Raw genomic sequence first — 23,738 nt, 5'->3', positions numbered from 1 at the left:
ATCCAACTTCTTGGACTCCAAGAATAAGGGGGCTGCAGCCTGGAAGTAACCCCGCTGCCCTTTTTAAAGAATATGCTGGTGTGGGTCAGCTACCCGGATTTTCACTGTGCAGGAGAACTGCAGCTAAGCCCATTCACTTTGCTGGATCTATGCTGTCGTTCCGCTGCACAGTGGAGGCCATGATGCCGATGTGCAGGGAATGACTGTGAAAGGGGCTGTTCCTCATTACCAGCATCAGTGCCCCTTTATTATATTAGAGATCGACCCCAACAGATCATAAATTGATGGTGTACCCTTGCAATATACTGCTGCCTTCCTTTTTTTTATCAGTTCACCCGTGAAACCAGATTACATGATTGTGGCGGAACCTCCTGTAGGACACCCAAGTTTTCTGGTGGCTGAAATCTCTTTACCTAAAATGGTGAGACCCTTAGATGTGGTTTAGGATTGTGACCTTTTTGTATTTCATGTGATTTCCAATAGTCTTCCCTTATTAAAAGTCTGTGCCAACCTCGTGCTACCGGTCCTCCTCTGCCAACTTTTATCATCACAGCTTTGATGTGTCCACAGTAGCCAATCGCTGGCAGCTGTGACACATTTGCTGGATGATGATGATGATATAATTTTTTTTTCATACCGTGGTGGGTTGTTTGCAAGCTGTTGGAATGGGAAAGAAGATCTCTGTAAACGACTCTCAGCAGAGAATGACTGTTCAAACCAAGCACAGACGCCCAGTGCTTCACGGCGGGACCAGTCATTTATATAAGCCTTCCCCCCTGCTTGTTTCCCCTCCATCTCCACCATCACCTCTTCTTTGACAGTTCTGGCTTCATAGATCCAGAGAGGAGATAGAGGGAAAACAAGCTGGTGGGAAGATGTATATATTATTATTATTATTTAATTATATAGTGCCATTGATTCCATGGTGCTGGTGCATATAAATGATGTTATAATGATGATATAAATGATGAAAGAGGCTTGTTGCAATAGTGTAGAACATGCCGCTCTTTATTTTTTCTATATTAATGCGACATTTGGAGGAATCGCACAGAAAATGCTTTAAATGTATTTATTTTTTAATTTGATTTTTCTCATGTCCATGATTCACATTGCGTTAAATGAGGCATAATGAAGATTAAGAATGTTTCAGCTAATGTAGCCTTCATCAGACAGGATAATGTAGCTTAAGGGGACCCACTTGGTTAAATATAGGGGTCAGTTCTGGTCTTCCCAAAAAGCAGATTAAGTAGTCACCACACGGGAATCTGGTGATTACTGTGTTTGCTTTTGGGGACCCCAGATTTCTTCATATAACCGAGTGGGCCTTCTGCCTAATGAAGGCTACATTATCTGAAATTCTGGTACCATTCATTATGCCTCACTTAAAGGGGTTGCCTGGCACTTTAATATTGATGACCTATCCTAAGGATATTCCATTAGTATTAAAGTGAAGGACAACCCCTTTTAATGCAGTGTGAATCCTAAAAAATATTTTTCAGCATTTTCTGTGAGCAGTTCCTCCACGTGTCAGATTTAATGTATGAGACGTGTGGAGCTACACAGTAACTTCTAGTTGGCCACGTATCAAGATAAAAGTTTAGATTTTTGTGCACTTGTTGGTTACAACTGTCTTTCCCGTACAGAAGCATTCAGCGACATAAGCGTTGTTACCACGCTGGTCTTCTCTTTACAGTCTTCTGCTAGATCTCTTGTGTTGGACTTGGGTGAAGACAGAATAGTCAGACGTCCCGATTTGTATCATCTAGACGTCTTCATTCCTTACAATATCATCCAAGAACAAAGTGGAGCTCAGTTCAACAAGGACAGTAAGGTGAGACAATTAAGCAAAGCTGGACATGTCTTATAGCCCATTCTGAAATCTCCTTCTTAAAGAGGTTCTCTGAGAAAATGTATATAATAAAATTTAAAAAAATGTATACATTTATTTAGCAAAAATAAATTCTTTTAATTAGTGGATAATTCTATGTGAATACTTTTATGCCCAAAAATGGCAAAAGTATTCTTGGAGTGATACCTTTATTGGCTAACCAGAAAAAAAAATATATGCAAGCTTTCAGAGCACAGAGGCTCGTTCTTCAGGCAATATTACAAATGAATTCTTAACATTTGTAATCCTGCCTGAAGAAGGAGCCTGTGTGCTCTGTAAGTTTGCATATATATTTTTTTTTTCTGGTTAGCCAATAAAGGTATCACTCCGAGAATACTTTTGCCATTTTTGGGCATAAAATTATTTCCATCAAATTTTCTAGCTAACACGGTACCACAATATAAATTTGTACTGTACATCACAATTAGGGGATAATAATTGCATATGGACATAATGGCCAACGATGTCAGCAGCCATCCATCCTAGATGGGTGAAGGTAAACTGATTGAGACGGACATCTCTGACCTACCTGTCGGAATCAAGAACGTGCATCTGTCATTGATTGACTGACTGATCACGTCCATGAGTCAACATGTTGTAAACCTGTCATGATGAGTGAGCAGATAGGATGCTGCCCCTCACCCTGACAGGAACTTATCTATCACAACATATAGTTGCCCTGAGACATCTGAATGCATCGGCTTTCCTTTATGCCATTCATCAAACATGTCGTATATTTTGTGTATAGCGAGTCACAAGCCTCGCACTGCTCTGCGTCTTATCATTTGGTTCTATGAGCTGCAGTAAAACGTGACGTATATTCCAGGTGCTGACGATCACAATGCCGGTCCAGCCAGCATAGCGGTGGGCTCAGAAGATCGGCTTTGGAAAGCGTTCCTCTTATATAGATCCAGTGGATCCTACTTACATTCGCTGCTGTTTACATTGTATGGTTACAATTCTATTTAGACTTCAATATGACTCCAGAATAAATTTTTGTCTTTCTTATACTTGCCGTATATTTTTCCCAAGGAAGGGGTTTAGGTATTGTGCTTTTTTTTTTTTTATTTCTACTGTAATATTTCATAATATCTGTGAATAAGTCTTGAAAATAATTTGCATTGAAAAGGTTGAGATCCTCTGAATCTACAGGGATTTTTAGGAATTAAAAATCTACAGCAGTAAATCTGCAGCAGAATTTACATTTTGCACCATGTCTGGATTTAGTAGCAGCTGCCCCTTTAAATGGAATATGTCAGCAGGTTTTTGCTATCCCATTTGAGAGCAGCATAATCCGAGGCCCTGATTCCAACGATGTATCACTTACTGGGCTGCTTGGTGTTATTTTGATAAAATTGCAGGTTTTTTTTTCTCATGCAGATCTCTGAATGCTGAGCTCTGTATAATAACCCCACCCACACCTCTGATTGGCAGCTTTCTTTGTACACTGTATTTCAACTGCCAATCAGTGGTGGGGGGCGTGGTTGGACTACCTGGCAGCAGGTTTACTAGTCCTCTAGTGATAATCTTCTGCTAATAAAAGACCTGTAAGGGGTCTTTGTCTCTACATCATGCTGCTCTCAACAACAACCAATATATAGTACATCCGACAAGGGGTCAATGTGTTAAAAAAGACCTTTATTATAATAATTTGGGTACATGGCGGCAAAGAAAAGAGCACACACATATATATAGTAATACCATATAATAGTGAGGAGGTATAATGTAAATATTTGAATTGCAGAGACACCAGGGCTAAATAGTAGTAGCTCCAATTGTGCTAATGCATACTGATAGTATATCCTAGGTCACATAGTAAAAGGATATAATCCCAAATAATAAAAGCCAATATAGGCATTCCCAAGATAATGACCTTTTGGTATATACATATCAAGGGATGTATTATATCCAAGTAGGTTCATTCCCAAGTAACAATAATGTTGTATTGGATTCATTCATACCTGGTATATATTGTCTGCACGTCTTGCAATAGCTCTGGGCTCGGTGGTCCTACTCCTAGTGTGGCGCTCACCCCATCATGCTGCTCTCAGAATAGCCAAGAAAAACCTGCTGACAGATTCCCTTTACAAATAGCTGAAATGGCTCCTAGATACCAGAGAAGGAAAACGTTATTAAAACGGTTTTGTTTCCTAAATAGAAAAGCAAATTAAACACCACTGGATAATGTGGTGTGTGAAACCGTCCATTGGATTGCTGTTTCGGGTGGGCTCAGGAGCAGAGCCCCCATCCTACACAGCTGACATCTTTCTGTAACAGCAGCGGCCAGAGCGAAGCGTCAATCACTGCTGTTTAACCATTTATATGCCGTCAATCACTGATGGCAAGTTAAATAGCGCAATCGCCGGTACGCTATGCAATGTTACTAGAAATTTTTTTTTTACTTTTCCATTTCCTTGAATTACTTGTTGTGATTTGCGGATCCATTGACTGGCCACGTGGAAGGGCTGCAGCCGATCATTCATGTCCGTAGCAGATACACATTTACATGTGTAAATAGGCCCTTATAGAAATCAATCAATAGAACGTATACCTGGATATCCAGGTTTATCCTTTGCATACATTTAAAGAGGTATAAGTCATGGCATATTACTAGGATGTCATTCTTGGGGGTCTGACAGCCTAATTTAGAAAGAAGTGGATGCATTATTTTTTTCACATTCCCAATTTAACAATTTGAGTACAGTTGGATCTATTTTTTTTTTATTTTTTGCACTATGGGTGGGTGGTTAGGAGCACAGCTGTGCAGGAAAAAAAAAGCTTACAGGTTCTCAATTCCTTCATTCTTGGGATCGGTGGCGGAACCACAGGTCGGACCATCGCCAATCAAGATATTATATCCCTTCACACTCATCATTGCTCCCAATTAACAATTTGAGTACGTGCATTTTTTTAGGGTATTTTTGCGCAATGGGTGGGAGCACAGCTGTGCAGGAAAAAAAGCTGATAGGTTCCCCATTCCTTCTTTCTCAGAATCAGTGGATGGAACATCGCCTATCACAATATTATATCCTTCACACTAATCGCTGCTCCCAATTATCAATTTGAGTACGGTTATACCTATTGTTTTTTTAGGTTTTTTTTTGCACTGTGGGTGGTTGGGAGCACAGCTGTGCAGGAAAAAAAAAGCTGATAGGTTCCCCATTCCTTCATTCTCAGGATCAGTGGTGGAACCAGAGGTTGGATCATCTCCAATCAAAATATTATATTATTCACACTAATCATTGCTCCTAGTTAACAATTTGAGTACGGTTGAACCCATTGTGTTTTTTTTAGGGTTTTTGTTTTTTTTGCACTATAGGTGCAAGTTATCGTAATATGTGTCACCGTAAAAAAAAAAACTAATAGTGTCTCCTGATTGTTCAGACACAAATATATCTGTTGAAAATAGTCTGGTATACACCAGTAAATTATAACTGTGGTTTTGCTGTTCCACGGTAAAAAATCTCTATTATCCTGCTTTTGGCATTTTTTGCCGCAAAGAAAAACAGTAGTAGTGTCTCCTGATTGTTCAGACACAAATATATCTGTTGAAAATAGTCTGGTGTAGGCCCGAGAAATACAAGTGTGGTTTTGCAGTTCCACGGGTCAAATCTCTGTATTATCCTGCTTTTTTGCATTTTTTGCTGTAAAGAAAAACAGTACTGTCTCCTGATTGTTCAGACACAAATATATCTATTTAAAATTTTCTGGTATACCCCAGTAAACAATAACTGTGGTTTTGCCATTCCACGGTAAAAAATCTCTATTATTCACCTTTTGGTATTTTTTCCGTAAAGAAAAACAGTAATAGTTTCTCCCTGATTGTTCAGATTGTTTAAAAGAGTCGGGTGTAGGCCAGAGAAATAGAACTGTGGTTTTCCTCTTCCACGGTTCTAATCTACTTTATTACCCTTTTTCCATTGATGGTGCGAGTGTAAGCTATTTTACTTACTTTACAATGGGCAAGGCGCGTGGCAAGGGACATGGAAGTGGACGTTCTGGTGATGGTGCATGCAGAGGACGGGGCCGTGGCCAAGGTGAAAATGTGCCACAACCAACAGCCATATCTTCTCGCTCCCACTTCTTGACCGAATTACTAGGGAAGCACAGAACAACACCAGATCAGTGTGAACAGGTTATTAATTGGATAGCAGATAATACTTCCAGTTACCTGGGCACCACCACCTCCGGTCTGTCTTCCACACGGTCAACTCTTAGTAGCCATGAGTCTCGACCGCATACTCCTCCTCACCCTGATGCTCCTCCCTCCCACCATGCCGAGTGTCGTCAGACAGCAACTGATCCCACACTTGGACACTCTGAAGAGCTGTTCACTGGTCCATTTCCAGATTTGTGCCCCTCGCCTGCTCCGCTTGAAGTGGTGGAAGAGGAGATCCCATGTAGAGATGCCCAAATATTTGAACAGCCACGGCCACAGGAAGTCAACGCTGGCAATTTGTCACAAGAGGTTGACGATGACGAGACACAATTGCCAGGAAGTGAGTAGGAGGATCGTGGTGCGCAAGTGGAAGAGGAGGAGGTGGTGGATGATCTAGTAACTGACCCAATGTGGCAGGAGGACATGCAGAGCGAGGCCAGCAGCAGACAGGGTGAGGGAGGCAGAGTACCCCAACAGGCAGAAAAAAGCAGTGTGGTGGCCGCACACAGAAGGCCGGGAACAGTTCCCCGTAACACCAACACGAGGGACGTTGCCAGTACAACCTGTAGGTCTTCCAGAGTCTGGAATTTTTTTAAAGACTCTGCTGATATCCCCAAAAAGGCCATTTGTACCACCTGCCATGCCAGCATCAGCAGGGGTGACAAAACTACCAGCCTGACCACCACCAGCATGATCAAGCACATGGCAGCAAAGCACCCGACTTTGTGGGGCGAACCCCAGGGTCCATGACCAGTGTCAGCGGGTGTCACCTGTTGTGTGTGAATGGCAATCCCCTGTCCATACTGCATGCAAAGATGCCCCCTCCTCTCAGTCTTTATGGCAGTCTCTCAAGAGTGCAAAGCAGTCATCAAAGCAAAAGGTGGCTACTTTGAAGAACCTAGAATATAAGACATATTTTCAGTTGTTTCACACTTTTTTGTTAAGTATATAATTCCACATGTGTTAATTCATAGTTTTGATGCCTTCAGTGTGAATGTACAATTTTCATAGTCATGAAAATACAGAAAAATCTTTAAATGAGAAGGTGTGTCCAAACTTTTGGTCTGTACTGTATGTACCATCTTGACAAACTTTGAGGAGTCCACCAAGATGGTGAGTGGCGATGACGCCATCATTAGCGTCAGCATTCCACTTGTCTTTCTTTTGCAATGCTCTCTGCAGAGAATTAAAGAGGAGGCATTGCAGCCAGAGTATGATGAAATGGATCAAGAAGCCGTAGCGGTCGATTACACACAGCCCAGCCTCATCTCATCCCAACGTGCATTGGGGGACAATGAGGGAGAGGAGGAGGAGGAAGAACAGGAGCTTGTATCATGCGCTGTAGACGGTAGTACCTGTACAACTGTCATACTGTCAGTTCAGCGTGGGTGGCCTGAGGACAGGGGGGGGGGGGGAGGAGGAGGAGGAGGAGAGCATGGTCAGTCGTCATCTTGGTGAGGACACGGAAGTCTTGCCCGTTACCAGTCTGGCACGCATGGCTGACTTTATGTTACTCTGCCTTAACCGTGACCCTCGCGTTGTCAAAATGTTGGGTGACAGTCATTACTGGTTGGTGACACTTTTAGACCCCCGCTACAAGGAGAACTTTCACTCTCTTATTCCTGAGGTGGAGAGGTCTACGAAAATGGGGCAGTACCAGAAGGCCCTTGCTGCAGAACTGTTAAAAAAAAATTCCCATTTGAACACGCTAGCGGCAGAGGTCACAGTTCGTTGACCAACCAAGGCGTACAAGCGAGAGAGAGGCAACTCCAATCCAGCAGAGGCAGGGGAACACTGTCAACATTCTGGGACAGTTTTCTGAGACCTGCCCAGCTTACAGGCCCTGAGGCGCGGGGTACTCTCACAAGCAGTGGAAAGTTTCAAAAGATGGTGAGGGAGTACCTTGCCGACCGTACCAGCGTCCTCCGTGATTCCACTGTGCCTTTTAATTATTGGGTATCCAAGCTGGACACTTGGAATGAAATCGCTCTGTACGCCTTGGAGGTCCTGGCCTGCCCTGCCGCTAGCGTGTTATTAGAGCGTGTTTTTAGTGCTGCTGGGGTAATTATAACTGATAAGCGCACTCGCCTGTCAACTGACAATGCTGACAAGCTGACCCTTATCAAAATGAACAGTAGCTGGATTGGGCCAGACTTCTCATCACCACCAAATGACAGCAGAGTAACATAAAGTCAAATCCACTGTGTTATTTCAGAAGGTGTATTCACATGCACCGCTTCACACCCACACATGGGTATACGCTTCCTCATTTCGGCTGTTTTATGTTCTTCTCCTTATCCTCAGCCTCCACCACCACTATACCACTAGGGTGACCGTGGTCCGTGTTGCCATTATTGAAAGTTCCTCCGTCCTTATTTTTGTCAGCTTTTGCTTGGAAGGCATAAGCAAAGACTGTGGGAGACCCACTCACCAATAATGTGAATAATATTTTTAAAATGCTGTACTGTATGGCTCTTGTAAGGGGCATTAAAAGCGTCTTGTTAAGCTACTGCGACCTCCACCACTTTTCCGAGGAGCATTAAAACCGTCTTGTTAATCTACTTGGACTTCCACATCTCTTCCAAGGAGCATTCAAACCGTCTTGTTAAGCTACTGGGACCTCCACCACTTTTCTGAGGGGCATTAAAAGCGTCTTAGTAAGCTACTGGTACGTCCACCACTTTTCCGAGGGGCATTAAAAACGTCTTGTTAAGCTAGTGGGACCTCCACGTCTCTTCCAAGGGGCATTCAAACTGTCTTGTTAAGCTACTGGGACCTCCACGTCTCTTCCAAGGGGCATTCAAACCGTCTTGGTAAGCTACTGCGACCTCCACCACTTTTTCGAGGGGCATTAAAAGCGTCTTATTAAGCTACTGGGACCTCCACCACTTTTCCGAGAAGCATTAAAACCGTCTTGTTAAGCTACTGGGACCTCCATGTCTCTTCCAAGGGGCATTCAAACCGTCTTGTTAAGCTACTGGGACCTCCACGTCTCTTCTGAGAGGCATTAAAAGCGTATTGTTAAGCTACTGGGACCTCCACCACTTTTCCGAGGGGCATTAAAACCGTCTTGTTAAGCTACTGGGACCTCCACCACTTTTCCGAGGGGCATTAAAACCGTCTTTTTAAGCTACTGGTACCTCCACGTCTCTTCCAAGGGGCATTCAAACCATCTTGTTAAGCTACTGGGACCTGCACCACTTTTCCAAGGGGCATTCAAACAGTCTTGTTAAGCTACTACGACCTCCACCACTTTTCCAAGGGGCATTAAAACAGTCTTGTTAAGCTACTGGGACCTCCACTTTTCCGAGGGGCATTAACAGCATCTTGTTAAGCTACTGGGACCTCCACCACTTTTCCGAGGAGCATTAAAACCATCTTGTTAAGCTACTGTGACCTCCACGTCTCTTCCAAGGGGCATTCAAAGCGTCTTGTTAAGCTACTGGGACCTCCACCACTTTTCCGAGGGGCATTAAAAGCATCTTGTTAAGTTACTGGGACCTCCACCACTTTTCCGAGGAGCATTAAAACCATCTTGTTAAGCTACTGTGACCTCCACGTCTCTTCCAAGGGGCATTCTAACCGTCTTGTTAAGCTACTGTGACCTCCACGTCTCTTCCAAGGGGCATTCAAACCGTCTTGTTAAGCTACTGGGTTCTCCACTTCTCTTCTGAGGGGCATTAAAAGCGAATTGTTAAGCTACTGTGACCTCCACCACTTTTCCGAGGGGCATTAAAACCGTCTTGTTAAGCTACTGGGACCTCCACGTCTCTTCCAGGGGGCATTCAAACTGTCTTGTTAAGCTACTGGGACCTCCACGTCTCTACCAAGGGACATTCAAACCGTCTTGTTAAGCTACTGCGACCTCCACCACTTTTTCGAGGGGCAGTAAAAGCGTCTTTTTAAGCTACTTGGACCTCCACCACTTTTCCGAGAAGCATTAAAACCGTCTTGTTAAGCTACTGCGACCTCCACCACTTTTCCGAGGAGCATTAAAACCGTCTTGTTAATCTACTTGGACTTCCACATCTCTTCCAAGGAGCATTCAAACCGTCTTGTTAAGCTACTGGGACCTCCACCACTTTTCTGAGGGGCATTAAAAGCGTCTTAGTAAGCTACTGGTACGTCCACCACTTTTCCGAGGGGCATTAAAAACGTCTTGTTAAGCTAGTGGGACCTCCACGTCTCTTCCAAGGGGCATTCAAACTGTCTTGTTAAGCTACTGGGACCTCCACGTCTCTTCCAAGGGGCATTCAAACCGTCTTGGTAAGCTACTGCGACCTCCACCACTTTTTCGAGGGGCATTAAAAGCGTCTTATTAAGCTACTGGGACCTCCACCACTTTTCCGAGAAGCATTAAAACCGTCTTGTTAAGCTACTGGGACCTCCATGTCTCTTCCAAGGGGCATTCAAACCGTCTTGTTAAGCTACTGGGACCTCCACGTCTCTTCTGAGAGGCATTAAAAGCGTATTGTTAAGCTACTGGGACCTCCACCACTTTTCCGAGGGGCATTAAAACCGTCTTCTTAAGCTACTGGGACCTCCACCACTTTTCCGAGGGGCATTAAAACCGTCTTTTTAAGCTACTGGTACCTCCACGTCTCTTCCAAGGGGCATTCAAACAGTCTTGTTAAGCTACTACGACCTCCACCACTTTTCCAAGGGGCATTAAAACCGTCTTGTTAAGCTACTGGGACCTCCACTTTTCCGAGGGGCATTAACAGCATCTTGTTAAGCTACTGGGACCTCCACCACTTTTCCGAGGAGCATTAAAACCATCTTGTTAAGCTACTGTGACCTCCACGTCTCTTCCAAGGGGCATTCAAAGCGTCTTGTTAAGCTACTGGGACCTCCACCACTTTTCCGAGGGGCATTAAAAGCATCTTGTTAAGTTACTGGGACCTCCACCACTTTTCCGAGGAGCATTAAAACCATCTTGTTAAGCTACTGTGACCTCCACGTCTCTTCCAAGGGGCATTCTAACCGTCTTGTTAAGCTACTGTGACCTCCACGTCTCTTCCAAGGGGCATTCAAACCGTCTTGTTAAGCCACTGGGATCTCCACTTCTCTTCTGAGGGGCATTAAAAGCGAATTGTTAAGCTACTGTGACCTCCACCACTTTTCCGAGGGGCATTAAAACCGTCTTGTTAAGCTACTGGGACCTCCACGTCTCTTCCAAGGGGCATTCAAACTGTCTTGTTAAGCTACTGGGACCTCCACGTCTCTACCAAGGGACATTCAAACCGTCTTGTTAAGCTACTGCGACCTCCACCACTTTTTCGAGGGGCAGTAAAAGCATCTTTTTAAGCTACTTGGACCTCCACCACTTTTCCGAGAAGCATTAAAACCGTCTTGTTAAGCTACTGGGACCTCCACTTCTCTTCCAAGGGACATTCAAACCATCTTGTTAAGCTACTGGGACCTCCACGTCTCTTCTGAGAGGCATTAAAAGCATCTTGTTAAGCTACTGTGACTTCCACAACTTTTCCGAGGGGCATTAAAACTGTCTTGTTAAGCTACTGGGACCTCCACGTCTCTTCCAAGGGGCATTCAAACCGTCTTGTTTAGCTACTGGGACCTCCACGTCTCTTCCAAGGGGCATTCAAACCGTCTTGTTAAGCTACTTGGACCTCCACGTCTCTTCCGAGGGGCATTAAAAGCGTCTTGTTAAGCTACTGTGACCTCCACCACTTTTCCGAGGGGCATTAAAACAGTCTTGTTAAGCTACTGGGACCTCCACGTCTCTTCCAAGGGGCATTCAAACCGTCTTGTTAAGCTACAGGGACCTCCACGTCTCTTCCAAGGGGCATTCAAACCGTCTTGTTAAGCTACTGCGACCTCCACCACTTTTCCAAGGGGCATTAAAACCGTCTTGTTAAGCTACTGGGACCTCCACCACTTTTCTGAGGAGCATTAAAACCGTCTTGTTAAGGTACTGGGACCTCCACGTCTCTTCCAAGGGGCATTCAAACCGTCTTGTTAAGCTACTGGGACCTCCACCACTTTTCTGAGGAGCATTAAAACCGTCTTGTTAAGCTACTGAGACCTCCACGTCTCTTCTGAGGGGCATTAATAGCGTTTTGTTAAGCTACTGTGACCTCCACCACTTTTCCAAGGGGCATTTAAACCGGCCAGTTAAGCTACTGGGACCTCCATGTCTCTTCCAAGGGGCATTCAAACCGTCTTGTTAAGCTACTGGGACCTCCACTACGTTTCTGAGGGGCATTAAAACCATCTTGTTAAGCTACTGGGACCTCCACCACTTTTCTGAGGAGCATTAAAACCGTCATGTTAAGCTGCTGGAACCTCCACGTCTCTTCTGAGGGGCATTAATAGCGTCTTGTTAAGCTACTGTGACCTCCACGTCTCTTCCAAGGGGCATTCAAACCGTCTTGTTAAGCTGCTGGGACCTCCACGTCTCTTCTGAGGGGCATTAATAGCGTCTTGTTAAGCTACTGCGACCTCCACCACTTTTCCAAGGGGCATTAAAACCGTCTTGTTAAGCTACTGGGATCTCCACGTTTCTTCTGAGGGGCATTAAAAGCGTCTTCTTAAGCTACTGTGACCTCCACCACTTTTCCGAGGGGTATTAAAACCGTCTTGTTAAGCTACTGGGACCTCCACCACTTTTCCAAGGGGTATTAAAACCGTCTTGTTAAGCTACTAGGACCTCCACATCTCTTTTGAGGGGCATTAATAGCGTCTTGTTAAACCACTCTGAACTCCACTGCTCTTCCAAGGGGCATTGATATGTTGTTTTTAATTAACTCTAACCTCCACGACTCTTCGAACGGGCATTGCAGTTCCTCTTAATTTTTGGCAGCTTTTTCTTGGAAGGCATAAGCAAATACTATGGGAGACCCACTCCCCAATAATGGGAATAATGTTTGTAATATGCTGTACTGCATGGCTCTTGTAAGGGGCATTGCAAGCTCCTTCGTCCTAATTTTTGGCAGCTTTTGCTTGGAAGGCATAAGCAAATACTATGGGAGACCCACTCCCCAATAATGGGAATAATGTTTGGAATATGCTGTACTGCATGGCTCTTGTAAGGGGCATTGCAAGTTCCTCCGTCCCAATTTTTGGCAGATTTTGATTGGAAGGCATAAGCAATGACTATGGGATACACACTCCCCAATAATGGGAATAATGTTTGTACTATGCTGTACTGTATGGCTCTTGGAAGGGGCATTAAAAGCCCCTCTTCCGAGGGGCATTCAAACCGTCTGGTTAAGCTACTGGGACCTCCACGTCTTTTCCGAGGGGCATTAAAACCATCTTGTTAAGCTACATTGAAATGTTGTTTTTAATTACCTCTAACCTCCACAACTCTTCCAACGGACATTGCATTTCCTCCTAATTTTAGTCAGCTTTTGCTTTTCAATGCAAAGGCGAATACTAAGGGAGACCCACTCCCCAATAGTGGGTAGAAGGTTTTTAGTACGCTGTAATCCACGTCTGTTTCAAGGGGCATTGCAGTTCCTCATAATTTTTGGAAAGCCTTCCATTCACTGTTTAGGCCAACAGTGTACAGGAGACCCAGTTGCTATAAATGGAAAAAACTGTTTAGTTAAGGCCCTCTGACCTCCATGTCATTTCCAAGGTACATTGGAGTGCCTCGAAATTTTTGGTAGGCATTGCACTCACTGTATGCCCTATAACTGTGTAGCCAAACCGCTCCTTTTGTTACAGAAACATATCCTACAAGACATATGTGGTTGACTGGCCTGATATTGATGTGAATGGTCCCTGTTCCTCCTGCTCTCCTTTGCCACCACCTCATCCATCATTCATCACCTGAAGCTTTGTTTTAACGGGAGTCATAGAACTGGGATAGTAGCAGGAAAACATCCAGCAATCCTCGGAGGAGGTAGGATATGCGCCAAAACGCTGACCACCTCAGGCCTTGCCGCTACTACATACATGCGCTTGCATTCCAACAAAACAAAGCAGATGCTAACTTGTATCATCATCATGGTCCTCATCTTGGCACTCTCAACTCCCCTGATGGAGAAGCCAGGGCCCACCGGAGGAGTCTGGTTCTCTGGTGGGCTCGTCCAATGCTGCTCTAAAGCAGGCCAGGCTAAGAAAAGTGTGTGGGTGGATGTTCCAAGGAGAAATAGGGGCGGCTGGGGACCGTTTATGGACACCCGGCCGCCCCCTGGCGGTTGGGGACCGAGTGTGGACACCCCGCCGCCGGGCGGCTGGGGACTGAGTATGGATACCAGGCCGCCAACGCTGCCATGACATGGTGGCCAGATTCCGCCTCCACATGCCTAAAAGGCCCAATTTCAAGTGCAAGCAAGCAGTATGGTATTGCAGCCTGGGGGTGGGTGGGTGGTTGGCTGCATATTTGCGCTTGCATTGCAAGGAATGGGGGAGGTACAATTGAACCCTGCCCTGGGACAAGAACTTGCACGGGGATAGTTGCAAGTCTGCATCTTCTGATGCTGCAAGGATGACTTCTGATGGGCACACTTTTAGTCAGTGACCGGGGAGTCAGAGATGCTTCCAGGGGTCTTCCCCATGCTGTCCCCATGTCTTTTCAGCACTGTATGCATGTGTCACACAGCACATGGCCAGATAAGGTTGTAAAATGTTAAAATGACATTTCCCGGTGAATGCATTTGTCACGGTTGAAGCAATACAAAAGTGCAAAAACACATTAAAAATGCTACTTGTGAACATAGCCCAAGGTGTGGAGGAGTATTTTTTTTTTTTTGTTATTTATTTTTCCTTATACACAAGTCTTTACCCTGGAAAGGAACTTCCTTAACATATTTCACAGGAAAGCAGTTTCAGTTTAGTTTTTGAACGTTTTATTGTGAGCCCTTAAAAGTGGCTTAATACCTCTGACCACGTTGTTGACAGAAGTGACCTGGGGGTCAGAAATGCTTCCTGGGGCGATCCCCATGCTGTCCCCATGTCATTTGAGCACTGTCACTATCGTTTTGGGCACTTGTTAGGCTTTTAAAAGACAGCCGGGGATGCCGCCGCGAAAATGCTCGGGTCTCCCATAGACTAACATTGGGCTCGTGGCTCAGGTCGAGCAACCGAGTATCATGGCGAGCTCAGCCCGAGCTTTGAGCATCCGAGCATTTTAGTGCTCGCTCTTCACTACTAAATACCCTTCATTATTTATTATTTTTGCACTTTGCGATTTACCCATTTACTTCTAGTTACTTGGGTATTTTGCTTGCCTTTGGTTTTTCTTTGTCTAGTGTCCTTGTGTGAACATGCATTTACATTTTGCATGCACATCAATTTATGTTTCAGTTCAGACTTCTAGGTTTTTTCTTTGTAGTTCAGTGTGCTTTAGTACATATTAGGGTGTGGCCACCCTTTGTCTGAGCTGAAATGTTTATTCTGCCTCAGGTCTATGCTTCTACTAGGGGGTTAGTCTCTCTGCCCTTATCCATATGTACGTCACTTGACAAATGGTAAGGTTTTAATATTAGAGTTAGGACTGTCCCATAAGGGTTGCTATGACGTGGCGGGATAGCTTTTACATTATTTTGATCAAAATTATGTTAACTAAATACCCTTCATTATTTATTATTTTTGCACTGTGCGATTTACCCATTTACTTCCAGTTACTTGGGTATTTTGCTTGTCTTTGGTTTTTCTTTGTCTAGTGGCCGTGTGTGAACATGCATTTACATTTTGCATACACATCAATTTATGTTTCAGTTCAGACTTCTAGGTTTTTTCTTTATATGATATATATGCTGTATGTGCGGGAAGGGAGCTTGTCTGTACACTGCTTGCTATGTGTGGGGGAGGGAAGCTGTCGGACAAAGAGGGGTCCTGCAAACATCCAACTAATGGCCCCCCATATATATTACAGGAAGGTAGGTCAAACCCAAGGATTTTTGCTGGAGCAGCCGACCATGTGCTGTGTATGGGGCCATCTCCCCCACACATATAACCACATTCATGTATATGGGGGAGTCGGGATGTGTTGTGTGGACAAGCGTCCGGTCTAAAGCTAACTAGTGTACGGGCATCTGAGACTAAGGCAAGTTATCATCCAGAAAGTCATTCTCCAGCCTGCTGCAAAAATACCGGATAGAGAAAGGCTTTTATCACCTAAGCCAGATCTCACTGGAGGGGAAGCAAGAAGAAAAAAGGAGAAATGTAAAATAAGACACAAGTCCAGACAGTTGTCATCCAAAACTTTATCTGGTATCGACCAAGAAAATTACAATCAGTAAAAGTATAATCCACATTTAGGAAAAACACAGATGAGCTGCGGGACCATCGCTTCTTCTTCTGGGACTTTTTGGCGGACAGGTTGCTCTGCTGTCGGAGGCCTTTCTTGTTCTTGGACTTCTCCTTCATGTGGATTCTGAAGACTAGGAGGCTCCTGAGGGTCCATCTCTCCTGCCGGCTGCTCAGAGTGACTTGGAGATATGTTTCCTTCAGTCCAGGAAAGCAAGAGAGGAAAAAGATGAATGTGATGTAATAACAAGACAAAGCTAAAAAAAAACATGTATAAAAAATCATGTAACTGCAAACTGCACAAAAATGACCCCAATAACGTAAGTGCTGTAGTATTAAAGAACCTGCAAAACGAGTGGTGTGAAAAGACCTGGGACTTGTCAGGAATATGTAATGTTTTGTCTAAAATGACAAAAAAAAAGAAAAGATTCAAGGGATGAGCAGCATTTTATAACAGGTAAAAATATACAAATTTGTGACAAGTGACCGGTATTAAGTATTGTGGATGATAACCAGACGTTTATTTCAAATGAAGAGCTTAATGAACGTCTTGTATTCGGCCAATTGGAACCTTCCCGGAAATGTCTGCGCCGGTGATAAAATCTACTTACTAATAGAGCTCCCGACTGGACACAAAGAACTGCAGCTCATGGAGGAATGAAGCTTCTTTCCTTCTCAGCCAAGAACTTCTTATACCAGTCCCGTACGGCCTCTATCATGTGCTGATATCTAGCAGAAAGAGAAAAAATCAATTATAAACTAAATAAAATTTATTAAAGAAAAAAAAACCTCCTGCAAACATGAAGCATTTGTAGCAAAGCACAGCCATTATTTACAGAGCACAATTGTTGTACTTTATTCTATATTAGTGGCCGCTGTGTGCAAAAACTTGTGGGAAATTACTGCAGCACTAATATTGTCCGTCCAGAGAGCACTCAAGTATTCCCCAATTTCTGACTCCACCGCCCGATTGCCCCCACAAGCACAATGCTGCACCGCTGTCACCTGCCTGGTACAGGCTCCTTTTATAGGGTCCTTTCAGCTGTTGTTCACCAAGATGTGAAGTAATCTGAGTACAGGGTTTCCCATGTCTGAGTGCAGGGGTGGAGAGCAGAGAGGATCAGACAGGGACAGGCCCATACACAGACTGCTGGTATATAGAGGACAAATCTCGCTGAACAGCAGCCACAAGAAGCTTCTGGATGGGGGCAGTGGGGGTGAGACAGCACTTCAGCAACGTGTTTGGGAGAGAAGGAAGAAAATAAGCAAATGAAGAATATTTATAAAGTTCACAAGTCTGCAATGTGAGGAGGATAATTACATGAAGAAAACCCTCTAGGTGCAGCGTCCGCAACCGGAAAACCGCCCCAAGGTCCACCTGTGTCATCAGCGCCCCCCTGCTGGACCCCTAATCAGTTGTACTGCAGACTCTGATGATTGATAGTGACACTAGGTCAGCTCTTTCCCAATGGCGGCACTAGCTGACCATCCTGTGGATAGGACAGGTGCCGGATTATTCAGTCCTTTCCCTCTTCCCCAACGTGAAGCAAACATCCCTCTGACCAGACAAACATCCCCCTGACCAGACAAACATCCCCCTGACCAGGCAAACATCCCCCTGACCAGGCAAACATCCCCCTGACCAGGCAAACATCCCTCTGACCAGGCAAACATCCCTCTGACCAGACAAACATCCCCATGACCAGGCAAACATCCCTCTGACCAGGCAAACATACAACCCCTTTTTTTCTTTCCCATTTTACTTGCTTTATTAATTTCACCTCCAACATTACTGACAACTCCAAGTTCAATAGTTTGATAGTCTCATCTCCTGCCTTTGTATGTGGAGGAGGCAATAAACAGCCGTATACATCCTAAACCTGTCACAAGGACTTTCTCTGCAACTCCCTACTCTCAGCTGTCCCCCTGTAACAATCCACCTTTTTCTCTTTCTCGCTCATACATTTCAGACACTTTATTAACATGTTAATCATATTTCCAAACTTACTGCATTCCACTTCATCTGATCATACATCACCGTTTAAAAGAATCACAATCACTTACTTGTCTGCTGCGGTAATTCTTGGATTGTTTTCTTGCTGTTGCTTGGTCTTATTTTGCTGTTTGCTGTCCTTAAACCACCATCTGCCGCACAGTGTCCACATCTTGTTCCACCGGGTCGCTCTTTTGATCCCTGCAACAACAGACACTATGCGAGTATGACTTCACATGTGACATTTCCAAGTCCCTTGACCATTGTGGTGCCAATGGAGTACCCCTTTTCTCGTTATCATGCCACCGAAGCACACCATTTCCCGCTAGCATGCCACCGTAGCACACCTTTTCCCGTTAGTATGCCACCGGGCACACCTATTCCCGTTAGCATGCCATCGGAGCACACCTATTCCCGTTAGCATGCCACCGGAGCACACCTTTACCATTAGCATGTGACCGCAGCACACCTTTACCGTTAGAATGGCACTGGAGCACACCTTTACCATTAGCATGCCACCGGACCACACCTTTTCCCGTTGGCTTGCCACCGGAGCACGCCACTTTCCCGCTGGCTTGCCACCGAAGCACGCCACAGTCCCGTTGGCTTGCCACCAGAGCACGCCACTTTCCCGTTGGCTTGCCACCGGAGCACGCCACTTTCCCGTTGGCTTGCCACCGGAGCACGCCACTTTCCCGTTGGCTTGCCACCGGAGCACGCCACTTTCCCGTTGGGTTGCCACCGGAGCACGCCACTTTCCCGTTGGCTTGCCACCGGAGCACGCCACTTTCCCGTTGGCTTGCCACCGGAGCACGCCACAGTCCCGTTGGCTTGCCACCGGAGCACGCCACTTTCCCGTTGGCTTGCCACCGGAGCACGCCACTTTCCCGTTGGCTTGCCACCGGAGCACGCCACTTTCCCGTTGGCTTGCCACCGAAGCACGCCACTTTCCCGTTGGCTTGCCACCGGAGCACGCCACTTTCCCGTTGGCTTGCCACCGGAGCACGCCACTTTCCCGTTGGCTTGCCACCGGAGCACGCCACTTTCCCGTTGGCTTGCCACCGGAGCACGCCACTTTCCCGTTGGCTTGCCACCGGAGCACGCCACTTTCCCGCTGGCTTGCCACCGGAGCACGCCACTTTCCCGTTGGCTTGCCACCGGAGCACGCCACTTTCCCGTTGGCTTGCCACCGGAGCACGCCACTTTCCCGTTGGCTTGCCACCGGAGCACGCCACTGTCCCGTTGGCTTGCCACCGGAGCACGCCACTGTCCCGTTGGCTTGCCACCGGAGCACGCCACTGTCCCGTTGGCTTGCCACCGGAGCACGCCACTTTCCCGTTGGCTTCCCACCGGAGCACGCCACTTTCCCGTTGGCTTGCCACCGGAGCACGCCACTTTTCCCGTTGGCTTGCCACCGGAGCACGCCACTTTTCCCGTTGGCTTGCCACCGGAGCCCGCCACTTTCCCGTTGGCTTGCCACCGGAGCCCGCCACTTTCCCGTTGGCTTGCCACCGGAGCCCGCCACTTTCCCGTTGGCTTGCCACCGGAGCCCGCCACTTTCCCGTTGGCTTGCCACCGGAGCCCGCCACTTTCCGTTGGCTTGCCACCGGAGCCCGCCACTTTCCCGTTGGCTTGCCACCGGAGCCCGCCACTTTCCCGTTGGCTTGCCACCGGAGCACGCCACTTTCCCGTTGGCTTGCCACCGGAGCACGCCACTTTCCCGTTGGCTTGCCACCGGAGCACGCCACTTTCCCGTTGGCTTGCCACCGGAGCACGCCACTTTCCCGTTGGCTTGCCACCGGAGCACGCCACTTTCCCGTTGGCTTGCCACCGGAGCACGCCACTTTCCCGTTGGCTTGCCACCGGAGCACGCCACTGTCCCGTTGGCTTGCCACCGGAGCACGCCACTGTCCCGTTGGCTTGCCACCGGAGCACGCCACTGTCCCGTTGGCTTGCCACCGGAGCACGCCACTGTCCCGTTGGCTTGCCACCGGAGCACGCCACTTTCCCGTTGGCTTGCCACCGGAGCACACCACTTTCCCGTTGGCTTGCCACCGGAGCACGCCACTTTCCCGTTGGCTTGCCACCGGAGCACGCCACAGTCCCGTTGGCTTGCCACCGGAGCACGCCACTTTCCCGTTGGCTTGCCACCGGAGCACGCCACTTTCCCGTTGGCTTGCCACCGGAGCACGCCACTTTCCCGTTGGCTTGCCACCGGAGCACGCCACTTTCCCGTTGGCTTGCCACCGGAGCACGCCACTTTCCCGTTGGCTTGCCACCGGAGCACGCCACTTTCCCGTTGGCTTGCCACCGGAGCACGCCACTTTCCCGTTGGCTTGCCACCGGAGCACGCCACTTTCCCGTTGGCTTGCCACCGGAGCACGCCACTTTCCCGTTGGCTTGCCACCGGAGCACGCCACTTTCCCGTTGGCTTGCCACCGGAGCACGCCACTTTCCCGCTGGCTTGCCACCGGAGCACGCCACTTTCCCGCTGGCTTGCCACCGGAGCACGCCACTTTCCCGCTGGCTTGCCACCGGAGCACGCCACTTTCCCGTTGGCTTGCCACCGGAGCACGCCACTTTCCCGTTGGCTTGCCACCGGAGCACGCCACTTTCCCGTTGGCTTGCCACCGGAGCACGCCACTTTCCCGTTGGCTTGCCACCGGAGCACGCCACTTTCCCGTTGGCTTGCCACCGGAGCACGCCACTTTCCCGTTGGCTTGCCACCGGAGCACGCCACTGTCCCGCTGGCTTGCCACCGGAGCACGCCACTGTCCCGCTGGCTTGCCACCGGAGCACGCCACTTTCCCGCTGGCTTGCCACCGGAGCACGCCACTTTCCCGCTGGCTTGCCACCGGAACACGCCACTTTCCCGGTGGCTTGCCACCGGAGCACGCCACTGTCCCGGTGGCTTGCCACCGGAAGCACGCCACTTTCCCGCTGGCTTGCCAAGGTAGCACGCCATCATCCATTTAATAAAATGGATCACACTTAGCTTTTTCTTTTATATAATGGGTCCATATAGTTTTTCATTGAATATATTGGGCCCTACATAACCTTACATTTAATATATATAATCGTCTTATCATGTCTGTCTGTCCTTCTGTCCAGGAAGTCCTGCGTCGCTGATTGGTCCGACCGTGGTCAATCAGCGACGTGGGATTTCAGAAAAAGATGGCGGCCATTAGCAGCTCATCTGCCGCACGGAGGTCAGCGGCGATGTAGCCGGGAGATGACCGGCGCTAGCAGCAGAAGTACCCCGACCAGCGGCGCCGCTGACCTCCATGCGGCTACCGTTGGGAGATCAGCGGTTAGGGCCGCTGATCTTCCGACGGAAAGTGTGAAGGGAGGACCGGGGAGCGGCGCCACCGGTCGGGATACTTCTGCTGCGAGCAGACGGTCATTTCCCGGCTGCTCGCAGTGGAAGTACCCGCACAGGCAGCGCCGCTCCCCTGTCCTCACTAATACGATTCGGCGGCCACGACCAATCAGCGATATTGGCTCCAAATTTAAACACCGCTCTGCACAGAGGTCAGTGGCGATGCAGCCGGTCATCTCCCGGCTGCTCGCAGCAGAAGTACCCCAGCCTGCGGCGCCGCTGACCTTCAGGCTGAGTTCACACGATGCGTATTTCATGCGTTTCCGCGGCGTTTTTGCAGTTGCGTAAACGCCGCGGAAACGCATGAAAAACGCATGGTAGAAGGGAAGCAATGTTCCCCAATGGAAATCCGCATGTGCTGTGCCCATGATGCGGATTTTTCCGCAGCGTTAACGCTGCGGTCAAAAATCCGCAGCATGTCAATTAATTTTGCGGAAACGCGGCGATTTCGCCGCCATTGACTTGCATTAGAACGCGCCAATTCCGCAAGACAGCATTTGTACTTGCGTTATTGGCGCGTTCTAATATGCGGATGGTACCCGGGTGTGGAGGACAGGAGAGTCTCATCCACACCCAGGTACCATTAAAAAAGCTGTAAAAAAAGAATAAAATAAAAAATAAATGTATTCTTACCTTCTGTCGGCCCGCGCAGCGCTCCCGCTTGGTTCCCGGCACTTGCAGTGAGTTGTAGGACCTGCGGTGACGTCAGAGTCATGTGACGGGTCACGTGACGCTGACGTCGGCAGGTCTTTCAATTCAAAGTTGCCGGCAGCCGGGAACTTTGTAAAGCGGGACAGCGCGGACCATCGGAGGTAAGTATATACACTCTCTCGGGTCACACTATATAAATCCATGCTGTTTGCATGGATTTATATAGTGTGACCTAGTTGTCAAGCACTTTCCAGGTGATGCTAAAATCGCCTGGAAAGCGCTTGTCAATCTGCATGCGGAAACGCATGTCAATCTGCATGTGGATCCGCATGTATTCTGCAGGAAAAACGCATGCACAATCTGCATGCGTTTTTTCTGCCAGGGAGATGCAGAAATGATGCAGAAATTTTCTGCTTCATTTCTGCGTCGTGTGCACATACCCTCATGCGGCTACCTTCGCTAGATCAGCGGCTAGGGCCGCTGATCTCCCGACGGCAAGTGTGAAGGGAGGACCGGGGAGCGGCGCCGCCGGTTGGGATACTTCTGCTGCGAGCAGCCGGTCATCTCCCGGCTGCTCACAGTGGAAGTACCCGCTCCCCGGTTCTCACTAATACGATTCGCTGATTGGTCGCGGCCGCCAGCCGTGACCAATCACCGGTTTTGGCGCCAAATTTAAACATGCTCTCCGGTTCTCACTAACACGGTTCGCTGATTGGTCGCGGCCGGCCGCATACATATTCTAGAACACCCGATGAGTTAGAATCGGGCCACCATCTAGTTTAATATAATGGGCCACAAATTGCCTTCTAGTTATTACAAGAGGTCCTGCATAGTCTTCCATTTATTTTAATAGGCCCCATATAACCTTTCAGCATCTGAAACAACGGATACTGAAAGCCTGTGCTAGCATTTCTTCTGCGGTGTTGCTATCAGTGTGTCAAGAGTGGGAGAAGAGGGTTGCATTGACAATCCAACACAATGGGCAGCACTTTAAACACATTTTATAAGTGGTCATAAACTTGTAAAAAATTCATGAAAGAATAAAGTTATGTTAAAACCAAGCACACCATTGTATTTTCTTATGAAATTCTCAATGAGTTTGATGTGTCACATCACCCTCTTCCCATTGAAAAAAATAAAGTTAGATCCAAAATGGCCGACTTCAAAATGGCCGCCATAGTCACCACCCATCTGGAAAAGTTTCCCCCTCCCATATACTAATGTGCCATAAACAGGAAGTTGACATCACCAACCATTCCATTTAATTTAGGTGTATCCATATAAATAGCCCACCCTGTATTATTACCATTTTTATTATTGCTGTACATACTGTAGCTTTTCATTTAATTTATTGGGCCCCATATAGGCTTCCATTTAATATAATGGGCCCCACATAGCCTTCCATTTAATTTAATGGGGTCCACATAGCCTTCCATTTAATTTAAAG

This window comes from Phyllobates terribilis, unplaced genomic scaffold (assembly GCF_046119375.1).
Source record: "Phyllobates terribilis strain yellow unplaced genomic scaffold, ASM4611937v1 Scaffold_252__1_contigs__length_2834547, whole genome shotgun sequence".
Taxonomy (NCBI): Eukaryota; Metazoa; Chordata; class Amphibia; order Anura; family Dendrobatidae; genus Phyllobates; species Phyllobates terribilis.
Note: the sequence above shows the minus strand (reverse complement) of the source record.